This window comes from Coptis chinensis, chromosome 8, assembly GCF_015680905.1.
Source record: "Coptis chinensis isolate HL-2020 chromosome 8, ASM1568090v1, whole genome shotgun sequence".
NCBI lineage: Eukaryota > Viridiplantae > Streptophyta > Magnoliopsida > Ranunculales > Ranunculaceae > Coptis > Coptis chinensis.
This window is the reverse complement of record NC_141463.1, coordinates 14,822,225-14,827,078: the sequence shown is the minus strand read 5'-3', so window position 1 is coordinate 14,827,078 and position 4,854 is coordinate 14,822,225. Positions and strand designations below refer to the sequence as shown.

Sequence of the window (4,854 nt, the reverse complement as noted above, 5' to 3'; positions counted from 1 at the left end):
CTTTTCCAACAGTTTTCATGTTAGACGCTACCTACAAAACTAACAGGTATCGGTGGCCTTTCGTCCGAAATTCAAATTTTATCATCAGAAGATTGATCTGAATTTTATCATCAGAATATTGTTTAAGCACATATTCTGTATTATTGATCTGAATTGTTCCTGCACCACCTACCCATCTTAACTGCATCAACAAATCCAATACAAACATCAGATGAATCTAACGAGGCATATCAAGCTAGATTGGCTACCTAGCAAAATTGAAAATCGAAATGGTCAGGCCGGGTAAATTATTGAATCAGGAAATAGAAAAGTTTTCGCTACTTGGCAAGTGTAAGTGGACTAAGTTTTTGATCTAGTAGTATAAAAAAACAGTAGGATTATGGTGGGTAAGATATCATGTAATTATCTCCCTTTTATATCAAACACTTGCATTGAGACCAAGTAGAGAAGATCGTTTCTTGTGGGATGAAAACTTATTTGTGTCTCATTGCACCGGTAAGTCATCTTTGGTTGGTGAAAGTTGAATAAGCTGATGCCGTTTGGAAAAAAAAAAAAACTTTGTATTGTGAATTTCGATCACGCAATTAAGCAAGACTAGCTAGCTTTCTGAAATACCGCGGTTTCTGATCCGAGTATTACTTTTGAACATGGGATCGATCACGGTGAAGCAAAGAAGCATCTGTTAGTCTTTGGATGAATATGCGACATAATATCCGGTCGTTTTTCATATACATACTGTTTTTCGGCGAAGAACTAAAAACAAGAAAACACATGCTTGCATTGCTTTTATAGTAATTTGTGCAATCGCGATTAGAGTCTTTCAAGCAATTAATTTGTGCGTCTGCACTAATATGTATTTTCTTTTTATATAACATTCTTCCATTCTAATCGTATAGCCTTTGTAAGAGAGATAAAAGGAAATCAAACGATTGTAAAGCTAGAGGTCTCCAAATGACCAGCATGCGTAACTAGAAATATGTGATCAGCGACCGTACTTGAACCATGAACTTAAATATGAACACAGTGCAATTGAAAACTAGCAGAATGCTTAATTTGCTGACTTAGAGTTCAAAATTAAATTCCGCCAGTACTGTGTTAATTAGTTGAGCTCAACTTAGTAGAGGAACCACCACCAAACATTTTCTTCATACCCTTGAATGTAGTTTTCGCTACATTCTTCACATTCTTTGATCGAGGACCCATCGCTACAAAGAAAAATAAAACAAGTATTAGTAAACCATATTTAAATAAACCATATTTAAAGAAACAATGTACAAAGAAAAACACTAGAAAAGAGAGATCATCCCAGTCGTAAAACTAATATAATTATAAGCTTGCTATGATAACTCCAAGTATATATGGAGAAATAGAATAAGGCGTTACGCTATCCAAATTCTATCGAATTTTGAATGAGTTTCCTTTGTTTGGTCAATGTTTCATATACTTAAACTGTCATAACACGGAAATCAATAATGACATCCTTCCAACAACCATATGTACATATAACCCTAACTTTTACACGACGATTGAAAAATGTATATATATACAAGAAAGTTTTACGTATGAACTGTCATTTATGTACATCAAGTATTACAACAAAATAAGCTGGACTCTCTATACAACAAAATGAACTTGACTCTGTCCTCGTCAAGCATAGGAAACCACCTTGATAACATACATTCATGGTTTGATAACCAAAGAAAGAGCTTCTCACCTATAATGCTTTACCGCTTTCGGTTTGTTTCCACTGTATCCGGACCTTAAACAAGTACTCGTAAAAGCTGCATGTGATCAAGGTCATTTACTCATTAGTCAAGACTTCGAGAACATAAGCGGATGAAAGGTGAGTAACGAGAATGTCTGAAAACAAAATACTAGAACTTAACAATAAACTTTCAAGAACTTAACAATAAATCAACAAAATATGAGTTGATTTTCAGTCCTCCAAACTTGAAAGAGATTTTCTTGATAGCTTTCGAAACCACAAGACTTTTTGTGTCTTCAAGCCATTAACATCTGAGGGTTCACTTTGAGACCAAATTCTTCCTAACTGAATTTCTAATGGAACTTGTGTTTACGCGCTAAGTTTAGAACAATATCGGAAGTTTAATCCAAGGTCGTTGAAATGGAGTTCTTGGGCCAATAACAAGGATTAATGATCGATTTTTGTCATCAAGGACTCGGGGAAGAGTTCGATGCTAGTGGAAGGTTGACATATAAACAAACTCATTGTCGTTGAATTGGTCCCATTAGAAAACCATAGATCACGGCTGGTTTTTGTAGGCATGATCTCTAAGTAGAATCTATGATAAACCAAATTGCATACCTCAACCAAGTTGCATACCTCTACCCCTTTTAGAAGTTGTTAAACATAAAAAGAGTACTCTAAATATAATTGGTGACCACATCTTGTATGGTTAGAAATTACAAAATATTTACATGCATGTGCCTAGACATAAAGATAGCAGCTATAACATTTTAATAACACTTGGGGTTACCACTTCCACCAAGTGTGTAGGGACAAAGTGTGACTCGCCTAATGATTTGGTTTGCTAATTTTTTTGAAAAGCTGTAGTGTTATTTCAATATATTATTAATTCTCTGTTGCATTTATTTTTCTTTGGTAGGTTCAAGTTATAACTAGAATAACTGAGGAAAGAAGATTGGGTCAACAACAGAGAATTAATAATATATAGCAACCCCATAACATCTGGAAATCTGTTATGAGGAAAGAAGATTGAAGTCTGTTCACAACCCCATAACATCTGGAAATCTGGAACATTCAAATGATGTCCAGAACAAAGCCTTGACACCAACAAGCGGGGAACAAAACCGGCCTGAAAGAAGATGTTACTCGTTCCTCCTAGATTCGCTCTTTCCTCCCTTCACTCTCCTCATATATTCTCTCCTTCCACCACCTTCACTCTCTCAAAAAACATGATACCCCTCAACAAAAGAATATTTAAACCAACAACCGCTTCAATGTCTACTTCTCCCACTTCTTCAAAACAAGAATCAAATGAACAACAACAACAAGAGTTATTATTAGCCCAAGTCTTGAAATACCACAACCAAACCAAACACTCATTCAACAACTACATAAGAGGTCCACATGGTCTTGGTGGGCAAATCAACCCAACCCATTTAAATGCGTTACATTTCCTCACCACTTCTCCCTCTTCAACACCAAAAACAAGACCCGAGTCCCTCAATTTCATATTCTTCACTCTTTCTTTCTCCTCCTTCTCCACAACCCCTTTCTCTTGCAACCCTCTCACACTTTCTTTATCACTCTCTTTCACTTTCCACTTGGAAGTCAACTGGTTTGTCTACTTGGTCACTTCATGTTAACCCAAGTAGTGGAAACCTTCACCCAACCGGAAACTTACATCATTTCTCCTCCTATAAACTCTCTTTCCGACTCCTCTTTTACGTTTGGCATTCATTCCGAAAAGAGCATTCCCTGAGCTTGGGCTAAAATACCACTTGGGGTGTTGGACTTTTTCCACTAAAGGTTCTTTTCTTCTTGGGCTATCGTCGATTTTTACGGAGAGAAGCTTGGAAGTATATAGGAACGCGCGTTTGGTATTGTAATCATGATGTTGGACATGCTATTACTCTTTTGTTGCTATTGCTGCTCTTGAACTTGGGTGGGATGTTAAGGTACTTGATGGTTTGGGTTATTACGATTTAGAAAAAGTTAATGGGATTAGGCTGTTTTCTACTTTACAAATTCCGTCTAAGCCCGTAGGGGAAGTTCTTAGGAGATCGAATTTGAACATCCAGTGTGTTATTGTTGTTTTCCCTAATGATAGTAAGGAATTTTTCACGTGGATTATAAGAGTTTGAGTTCTTTGATAACGGAGTCGTTATCCATTGGAATGGATAGGTACACCAAATTTACTTAGTAAAGAACATATTTGTTGGGATATAATATATAGGACGGTTTGAAGGTACGTAAAGAAGCCATTGACACATGGGGATGGTTTGAAATCAAGCCATTTCAAAGTAGTGGATTGATTTGAGGAAGATTTGTATAAGGGTTTACAGAGGGAAGTTGTTAGAAAGAGAAGGAGTCGCGATAGATATGGATGGAGTTCATGTAATGAAGAGAGAAACTTTTTATCAAATTCTGTTACATTGTCTTCCTTCGGGTTCTCGAGGTGGTGGAGAGAAGCAAGGAAACTTGACTTACATTGCCGTTCGGGTACTTCCACAGGATTCGAAGTTCATCTTTGTCGTTTTTGTTCCGCGGGGTGGTGGGATTGCCTAAGGGTGTGTATTTCTTGGTGAGGAATGAAGATCATTTTCATGGTCTTAAGCGGCGACAAGGTCTGAATTTGAGTGGGTGAAGCACGAAGGTTGTCTGCTGATCTCCCATTTTGTATGCTTACTAGAGGTGATTGTCAACCAGTTAGCGGCGACTTTCTTGTCATCGGGTATATGATTAGGTTACTTATATAGTTATATGATATTTTACTATTCTGGTTCTTTAGTAGTATCAAGTTTGTGTACTGAAGAACTTAATTCATAATTTTTCTTTTAGCAGTCATATGACATTATATGCTTCTTTCACAAAGAAGATTCAGCAGTAGTATCACTTTCGTTTTTTTGAAGAAGCGATGAACTTTACTGTTGAAAAGCATTGAAGTTTATACTACATTTTAGACTAAGATATTAAATTCGGACCTTAGTGCAAATTTTACACATACCTTGGTTACTGATGTTCATCCTAGAGCCAAATGTGTGTTATTAGTTTGTGTAGTGCAGTGCCTCTGGATAATATTGTTATATGTATTAAGAGGCATTTCATTTACTTATTAAATAAGGTCATAAAGAAAGGGAGGAAGTAAA

At 36.4% G+C, this 4,854-nt stretch overlaps 1 long non-coding RNA gene and 1 pseudogene across 1 annotated transcript; one reads left to right on the top strand and one right to left on the bottom strand.

The window, feature by feature from the left end:
• Positions 1 to 810: 810 nt before the first annotated feature.
• LOC147480145 (uncharacterized) lies at positions 811 to 2,064 on the bottom strand. Its single transcript, XR_015205137.1, has 2 exons — positions 1,715 to 2,064; positions 811 to 1,205 (listed from the first exon to the last, which is right to left on the bottom strand). It is a non-coding gene; the product is annotated as an uncharacterized LOC147480145 (long non-coding RNA).
• Positions 2,065 to 2,884: 820 nt separating this feature from the next.
• On the top strand, positions 2,885 to 4,464 carry LOC147480144 (uncharacterized; annotated as a pseudogene).
• Positions 4,465 to 4,854: the final 390 nt, after the last annotated feature.